The sequence below is a fragment of the Patella vulgata genome, chromosome 2 (genome assembly GCF_932274485.2).
Source record: "Patella vulgata chromosome 2, xgPatVulg1.2, whole genome shotgun sequence".
NCBI lineage: Eukaryota > Metazoa > Mollusca > Gastropoda > Patellidae > Patella > Patella vulgata.
The window spans coordinates 29,497,853-29,508,021 of NC_065880.2; positions in this window are offsets into that span (position 1 = coordinate 29,497,853).

Consider the following 10,169-nt stretch of genomic DNA (forward strand, 5'->3'; position numbering starts at 1 on the left):
TATGTCGCGTTGCTCTATAAGTACCAAGAAATTCGGTTACAGCAGTGGTAACGTCTTTGTTTTCAAACCGAGCTGACTGAATAACTTCACTTAAAATTCGGTTAAATTTTTCGATTTCACTGTTACCTTGGGGGTTATAATTAGATGAAAATCTATGTGTTATATCCCTTTTACGCAGAAATTCACTAAATTCGCGAGATTTAAATTGAGGACCGTTGTCGGTTACAATTTCTTTCCGATAACCCTCGCGGCTAAATATGCGAATGAGGAATGCAATTGTAGTAGATGTAGTAATATTACGAGTAAAAGCAACTTCTGGCCATTTACTTCGGTAATCAATTAATGTAATCATGAATCTTTCGTGTTCAGGTGCAGAATAGTCTGGACCCACAAAGTCAAGGCCAAGTTTCTCCCAAGCAGTGTCTGGAAGTTTAACGGGTTGCATAGGCGCGGTACGCGTAGTAGCAGACTTATCGTTATACTGACAAGTAACGCAATTCTTAATACTTTCGTTCACATGATAATCCATTTTAGGCCACCAATAGAGATCTCGTAATGTTTGCTTAGTTTTAACAAGACCCTGATGGTCCGTGTGTGCTAACTGAATTAATCGCGTTTGTAGTTCTGAAGGTACTATTACACGACTACCACGAAATATAATATTATCATGAACGGATAATTCATCGCGTATTGTATAAAATGGTTTAGAATCATGAACCGTATCTTTAGCTGAAGTAGGCCATTCATCGCGAATGTATGAAATTAACTGAGAACACGTAGGATCACTAACAATAGCTTCTTTAAGTTCTGTAGACTTAATAACTGTATCACTTGGCTGAAAGCGTAATGTGACAAACGGCGTCGCAATCTTCGATGATTGCTTTAGTTGACGTAATTAGAGGTAAACGACTTAACGCGTCGGCCACTTTATTTTGAGAACCTGGTTTAAACTCAACCGTGTAGTTGTAATGAAGTAACCGTGTATTCCACCGTGCAATACGCATTGGTTTATGACCTGGACCGGAAGTACCTAATAAAGCGGTTAGAGCTCGATGATCCGTACGTAATACGAACTTTCGACCCCACAGATATGTATGCCATTTTTCAACTGACCATACACACACGCAAGCGCTTCGCATTCCCCGACTGAGTAGTTTTTTTCATCCGTAGTAAGACTCCTAGACGCACAAGCTACAAGAACCTCTGCTCCGTTTTTTAATTGGGTTAGAACGGCGCCTAAGCCGTACGCGCTGGCATCGGTTGTAACGACGACAGGTAAATCAGGATCAAATAAAGAGAGGACTGGACTAGAAAGAATTTGATTCTTGATCGTTGAAAACGCTTTGTCGGCATCGGGTGTCCATACAAATTTATCAGCTTGCATAGCAGACCGTAGCGGTTGAATTACCATAGCGAAATTAGCAACAAATTTAGAATAGTATCCCGCTAGACCAAGAAATGAACGACATTGGTCCTTTGTAGAAGGAACGGGTGCTTCGCGGATAACTTGGACAAGCTCTGGATTTGGACGAATACCGTCCGCGTCGATAACATGACCAAGTACGTGTAGTTTGGAAACATTGAATTCGCACTTTTCGTTTAAAGTTATGCCGGAATTACGAAGTTTTGACAAAACTGTGCGTAAATTTTCATCATGTTCAGCTTTATTACGACCGTAAACTATTATATCGTCAAGATAACATATTGTACCGTTTAATTTACTCAAAATCTGAGACATCACTTTTTGAAAAAATGCCGGTGCTGAAACGAGTCCGAAGAAACACGTTTGAATCGGAATAAGCCGTCATGCGTAATGAAAGTTGTAAGATCTCGGCTCTCTTTACTTAAATTAAGCTGGTGATAGGCCGATTTAAGGTCTAATCGTGAAAAAACTGTAGTGCCGTGCATTTCACTAATAATTTCATCTATATTTGGAAGTGGGTATTTATCAATAACAATTGACTCGTTAGTTTCTTAAGATCTACGCAGAGACGAATTTCTCCTGACTTTTTACACCCCACTACAATTGGACTGACCCATTCGGAAGCATCTATCTTTTCAATAATATCCGCCCGTTCTACTTCCTTGATGCGATCAGAAACCGCCTCACGAACTGCGAACGGTAACCGGCGTAATTTCTGTTGGACAGGTAAAACGTCAGGCTTAATTTTAACAGTAGATGTACACCCTTTAACTGTACCTAATTTATCATTAAATAATTCAGGATATTCATTCTTAATAATATCTGTACTAGAAGATGGACAATCATTTGCATTAGTAGGTGGAAATAAGGAAGTAGAATGACAAGATAAAGTACTACCCTCAATATTAATACCTAGTGACTGAATGAGATCTTTACCGATTAAACTTGCACCATTTTCAACAATATAAAATATGCAATTTGAACAATTATCATTATACTCGACACATGCATTAAAAATACCAAGGATATCGATAGAATGGGAAGTGTAACTTCTTAACTGTGTATCTGAACAAGACTGAATGACGTCTCTTAGAAAATATCTATCAAATAAGTGAACATTCAATAACGAAACATCGGAAGCTGTATCAACTGTAAGGTTGATTTCAACAGTGTTAATTTTAACAGTGCATTGAATGGCTTGTTTTTTAGGTTTGTCGGAATCTGTAGATAAAACCTGGAGGCTATCAGTACTGGATTCTGTTGTAACAGTTGAACTTGATTCCGGTGGTTCTGAATAATGGATTTGATTGACTCTTGGATGCATACACACTGTAGAATAATGTCCTGGTCTGCCACATTTAGCACAAGCAGCAGCGTTTTTACCATTGGCATTGCGGAAAATTCGCTAAATGAGCTGTGGAACCACATCTGTAGCACTTAGTAGAATGTAGACTGGGCTTACTCTTTGACATCTGATAATTTGAATTCTGTATAGGTTTAGTACGACCTTTAAATCTTGATTTCGACTTTGTAATGTCAATTTGTGAACACGTTGGAGTTGTAGGTGTATGTGTAGGATGATTAAGACTTCGCTTCTCTCATTGCAGTTTCAACTTGAAGAGCAATTTCAATTGCTTTGTCGAGACTCAGATCTGGTTCTAGTAAAAGTCTCTCTCGAATTCTAGAAGAGTTTGTTTTATCAACCAATTGGTCACGTAGCATCTCATTTGTAAATGTACCAAATGAACAAGTTGAGGCAAGGTCACGTAACGCGGCTATGTATGTAGAAACTAGCTCACCTGGAAACTGCGCTTTGCCGAAATCTGTATCGTTCGGAAACTACGTTAATTTTGGGTTTGAAATGGCACTGTAATTTATTCATGGCATCATAGATAATACCGTATGATTGCCGACTCATGAATTCTCGACGTTATGTTGCGAAACGCGTGAAACGGCGAGAAAGGTGGTTGATCACTTCCGGTCTTCTGTTCTCGCTGTTTGTTTACTATAGGCCCAGTAGCGATATTTTTATTTAGCGCTTTCTTGTAGTATTAAATGTGGCATCATCTGGTTAAATGGTAACGAGAAATAGAAGCAATGTTCGAGGTAAGAATAAAAATGAATATCTTATAATTTTGATATTATATTGTATTATAAATAAGTACTACATTTCATGAAAATCTCGACACGTGTGTTGTCCAGTTAAGGCAAAGTTTGACAGCTTTGACCTACTTTTAAAAATCGGCAAAATAGAGTTTTCAATTCATTAATTTGTAAAATAATACTTGCAGATCATTAATAAATCGTAAATATATAAAATACAGTTTGGTATGAATAATAACATTGCTGTGTTGGCTATATATAAGCTTTTAATTACACAATTTTTTAAAAATCTTTTGTATTTTCAGCAGAACGTACTGGTAGTGGTACCCGTCTTTTGTTTGCTGCCTAGGGGAGTGCCAGCTTGTTAAGCAAATATATTTCATGTTGATTTATTGTGATACTGATAAATAATTGTATGTTTTATTTATGTTATTTACTTCTTTTCATATTGTGTGTGTGGGTGGGAGGGAGTATAAATATTGAGACACTAGACATTAATATATTGATAAAGTATTTTATTTTATGTATCTATTTATATTTTTATTTTTTTATTTCATTTTTTTTGGGGGGGGGGGGGGGAGGGGGGGGATATTATTATTTTCATTATTTTATTTTAATACTCAACAAGGGATTTGGTTTAAATTGTTTGATTGTATTATATCATTATTGATTTTAATTTTGTATAGTTGAATTAAGCATAATTATTTAATTTTATGTATTTCAAACATCAGAAAATAAACCATTCAAGCTATGTGTAATGTGTTTGTATGGTTATGTTGATGGTTAAATAGGTTGAGAATTGAAGCCAAATGACCAATTTTCGCGAAAAAGAGATCTGCCAGTTGGTGTTACAGAATTCAGTCAATTTTGCTCCAATATTGATAAGGTTGGTTTTGTTACAATGCTGAGATGTATGGCTTTTCAGGAAATAACACGGTTCTGGAGAAAAATTAATATTTAAAAATAGCTGCCGGTCGATATTTAAGGATATGGGTTTACTGTTCCGTGTAATTAAATTAATCATTAAAAATATAACCTACAATTTTTGTTTCAATTAAATAAGTTAATCTTAACAATAATATTAGGCTATTGCATTTTTTGATTTAAATAATTTAATCTTATCAGTTGAGGAAGAAAGAGTTGGTATTTCAATCTAATAAGGTGCCTATAAATTATATAATTATTCATCCAATTATGTAACATTAACATTGTCTGATCGCTTTATTTAATAATACATTTATTAATTTATCATAAAAGTATTGTTAATTAAAGATGCGTTTTTAAATGTTAAACAGGCATGATGTAAGAGCTAAATCTGCTTATTGCAGGTCTTTCTTTGGGCCTTAATGTTATGTAAATTATCAATTAGACATTTATTAACATGAAAAGACCATAATCAACTCTCGATGCCATCTGATTGCTCAGATTTTAAATAGATTAGAACGGTATGGTGGTAAATTTTCAATATATTCAATTTGCATTATCTATTTTTGAAATGTTATAGTTAATAACGAGAACGACCAGCTCTTTATCTAAATCTTACATAATTCCCCTTCAAATTTATGTCTATTGTTATTGTTTTATTTTAATTTAGGACATAAAGAAATATATTTTGGTTCTCGCTTGGATGACGTGTTTTAATTTTTTTTTTTTTTAAAAAACCCTAACAAAACAATCTTGTTAATTACCCCGGTTACACGAAGTAACTCTGTAAAAAAATTTGACTAGATCTATAGGCTAATTTGTCAAGTATGCAAACAAGTTAAATGTTAATGACATGAATGATATTGGATACCGTAATCATATATTCATATAAACAACATGATGAGATAAATGTAGTGCCTTACAATTTTTAAAAACTCATCTGTTACAAACAAGTGATAACTTAGAGCTAAAGACTTCGTGTAGGTATGTTTTGCCAAGCGCTATGAACACAATTTTTGCGGAATTTTGGCGCTATAGAAATGGACGTTCATTATATTTATTTATTTGGTTCTTCTGGAAAAATACATACATCTATTTAAACACCAAAAGTACTTGGCTGTACTGTTCAAAAGCTTATAGTTCCAAATTTTTAAACAAAACATCTTTCACATGATGTAATTAGCTATTTATTTTTATATCGAAGCCCGAAGAACAGGAAATCAAATTGGTGTGGCCAACATTGAAATATCAGATATCAAGGATGAAGTTGCCTTTATCAACTCTTGTAAATCTTTTAATGTACAGGATTCCTGGAAGAATCTATTTTAGAACAAAAATTCCTTTTCATTGATAACTAAAGCAATAATTCCTTTTTTATTTAATACTAAGAGTGTTTTCTTTTTCCTTATATATAATTGTTATATCTACTGAAGCTAATTTAATTTCTCAACAAAGCCTAGATCAAAAAGACTATGAAATAATTGCTTACATTGGGGTGGATTTATATAAGTAAACTTTTTTCCAGTTGTGCAAGCTGAAAAAAAAGTATGTGTGTATTTTTTTTTTTTGGGGGGGGGGGGGGGTCTGCATTTATAAAATTAACTAAATTAAATGACAGAGCGTCAGAGGGACTTAAAATAAATAAATGGCCATTTTCTAAAATTATTAATTAGGCCTAGATTGGAAAAGAATTTTGTAGGGATATTTACATCTTTATCAACTAAAGTATACAAACAAAGCTGAATTTATTAAAAAAATACACATTTGAATATAAACAAGATTTTTAAAACTGTTCTAATATACCATGCAATTGATAATAAAATGCAACATCTAATTTTATTAATCATACTATAGATAGGCCTATACCGTAGGCCTGTGTGTGGCACAGAGGTGCGGGTTAGTTAGCTCGCAATATAACCTTTTTCCTTCTGAAAATTAAATTGTAGAACATTTTTTTTTGAAGTATTAGAAAAATAAAAATAAAGGTGTTTGAAGTATTATCTCTATATCAAAAATATTTCCTAATTTTAGTGTAAATCGGTACGGTACATGATTCATGAATGAAGAAAGGCATTTTTTGCCCATTTGTAACCTTTTTTCAACTTAACGTCACACAGTAGCTATTTCATCTTTTGCAATAATCTAAAAATATTTTGGAAGGAGATATCTTGTTCTTTTTTTTTTTGTCATATAATTTTTATATACGTGTTCATTTTATTAATTTCATAAACGTAAGTTTCAAAAATGTCAATTTCGCGTGTCACTGTGCGTACGTACTGTCGAAAGCTAGACCGGAAGTAAACAACCCCCCCCTGCGCAAAAAAATATGCGCACGAACCAGAACGCAACATCACGTAAAGGGCTAAAGACGAGTCGGCAATCATACGGTATTATCTATGATGGCATACATATAAACATCATCACAGTGATCATCTTCTGGATTGAAACCGGGTAAAAAAGTATAAAAAAATACGTTGGCCTTCTGCTCCTAAGGAATTGAGTAGAATAGCTTTCTTCTGTTCTGCTGGCAGTGTATCTGCTGCGGAAGCGATTATGTAATTCGTAAATAAACGTTCCCATTGAACCCATGGAATGGAAGGATTACCTGGTGTAGGCAGGAACGGCATGGGCAGGTGAATCGAAGTGGACAAATGTGTAGGCTGAAATTGTACATTTCTTGAAGATGAAGGCTCTGGCATGGCTAATTCTTGTAAACGTAGATTCTTAAATCACTCGTCGCCAAATATGTAGTGTGGATGTAATGAAAACCATACTGTTCTGAGGATTACGATGGATTTTATTCATCATCCTTGACAAACATACAACATGGTTGAAACGCGCCATGGAACTCTAATACGTCATACATGTCACATGATCAATATACATTTAGAATGGAGTTATCTCCCATTGTACAGTAATATGAATATTAACATGATAGCTAGACACCACAAACTTTTTTCAGGTTAATAGAAGATCTTACAGTAAAACACACGGCATACATCTTTTGTAAGAATAACCATCATAACCTTGTCAAGGAAACTCCGCCATTCCTATGTTCTAGGTGCAACACAGAAATTCGTGGTAAAGTTAGCGACGAACCAGCACCAGCCTACTTTCATTTCCCCATAATCAAGACTCGAACTACAACAATGTATATGATATCCCCAACCTCGCATGTGCTTTACAGACAGCTTCAGCCAAGTCTATACCAAATAGTGTGATGTGACAGGGAAGCACCGATGACCCGCGAGAGATAATTCTGTCGTACTGTCGTGATGGATACAACCCCTACCATCACATGAAGAAGGGCAGCTACAGTATCTGGGCGCAGACATGTGATATACTGAATTTGTCCAAACCAATCTCCAAGAATGCTCCAAAATTTAATGAAATCCGTCGAGAACATGGTTATTTTCTGTCTCTTTTGACCATGATTTTTTCTACCTTATTTAGCACCTAAGATGGTTTTAGAAATGAAATATAATACGGCCATATTGGCACAAGAATTTGTGGAGCCCAAAAGGGGAGTTGTCGCCTTTAATGCGTACAGAAAAGAATCCTTCACATTGAAAACACAAACTGGTAAGTGACTCAATTTAAATAAATACCGAATCCTATATAGTTAACCCATTGGTAGGTGTCTCGTGCAGCGTAAATTTTACCTACAGAAAGTTGAACTCGAGATTCCGCTGTCTTCGACGCCCTTGGGTCATACATATGATGGTTTTACTGGCCAGTTGTTGGTTAAATTTAAATATTCATTGAATAATCCCCGATAGAACACCTAATATCCCGAGAAACAATCATTTTTAATTCCGACATAATCCCCAATGCCGAATCCAGATGACGCGTACTTTCCTATGGTGGTAGCTTATATACGAGTACAGACAATTTTATTAAGCATCGTCTCTCTATTAATTGTTTATTTTTATATTTTCTAGTATCGGTGGATAAGTTCAGTAGTGACACGTTGTGGGTTTGCTTCTAATAAAGAAAGCCCATATAAAGAAGTTTGGTAACAAAAGTACCGAAGGAGGCGATGGACAAACCTCATATGCAAATAAAAGATATATACACTGTGTTGTTTTGCATTGCATTAACACAAACTTGTGTTCTTTTTAATGCATTAACACAAATCTTGTGTTTTTTTCCATATAATTAACACAAGTAATGTGTACCGTCAACAAATTTTTTTTTTTTTAAATTTGAACTACATACAAAGTCTTAATCCGGGGGTCCACAAGTAAGAGAAAGGTATTTTTTACTCAGACAATATAGCCAGACAGACTTGAATGCTAATTGGTGTTAAGATGTCTGTAGTTAAAATAAAGTTGGGCCCAATAAACTGGTAGATCAAAGGCCTGTTGAGCGCTCATGCCCGGTGTGATTTTAACAATTGACTCCAAATGCGTTGACAAGAAAATAAGTAAAACTGTTATTGAATGTGATTGGTTGATAAAATCAACGTACTATAGGCTACATTTTGTCTGCGATATCATCTCGGTGGAAGCGGACATTAAATGAAGTGATTTCACACAATTAATTTATATTAAATAAAGGGAAGAACTTCCCACTAAACCAAATCCATGGCCTAAGGCCAAATGGAAAGATTGCAAAATCATATTCTAAAAAACAGGAATCAGCTTCGGCTCTCCTATGTCTTGTCTGCGATATCACTTATGTGGAAGCAGACGTTAAACACCAAGAACGAACGAACGAACGAACAATTAATTTAACATTTAACAACGTGCTGAAATGATTTTGGAGCATGATATGTTTGACAAATGTAAGCTAATGGTCACATAGAATACAAGACCGCAGGTTTGTGAATATTTATATAAAAAAAATAATACCATGTATGTAATTTAGCATCGATATTGTTTCTCTGTATAATATTAGTATTTCGTTTCCTTAAAAAAAAACTCCAACAATTTAAACCGGAAGTTCATGTTTATAATATGGCGCGGTCAGGAAAAAAATTTCGGCATGTTATTATCAAATCTGTTCAATTTTTCAGAAATCATGCTTAATTAACATTAGTTGTTCGGCGCTACGATGTTGTTCAAATACTTACATTACAGAATCACATTATGATTAAAGCAGAAACGGCTCGACTTGAACCAGCAGGTAAGAATCTGTTTTGAAATTATATCTTGGGAGGTTGGATTGGCGTTGGAGACCCGATTGGCGGCCATTTTGATTCTTGTTTCATGATTTTTTTATATTATAACGATTTTGCCAAAAGTAGACATAAACGCGGGCACAGACTAGAAAAAAATCTTTTTACACTTTTGTGTTAGTTGAATTGTAATCTAATTTATGTTTAAAAAAACAACCTTAAATCTAATAAGCAGACGGAAGATATGGACGAACAACAAGAAGAAGTTATGGAGGTCCCAACAACTGAACCTATGGAAGTAGAAGAATCGTTTACAGCCGAAACCCGATACGATGTGCCAGTTCCGGTCATGGATTCCTCCATCTCAGACGATGCCGACGTTAGTGTCTTCTGCGACGAAGAACCCGTAGTGGTGTATACGCAGGTAGAAGCTGGTACCTCCCGTGGCAAGTCCAAGTTGTTTGACAACCAATTAGGGTTTAGTTATACAATTAAGGTAGGGTGATTTATTTTACCTAGTTAACTACCTTGTATAGAAATGTATTTCAGCTACAAAATGTAAAGATAATTAACTCTAGTTAACCTAGTTAACTCTATAAT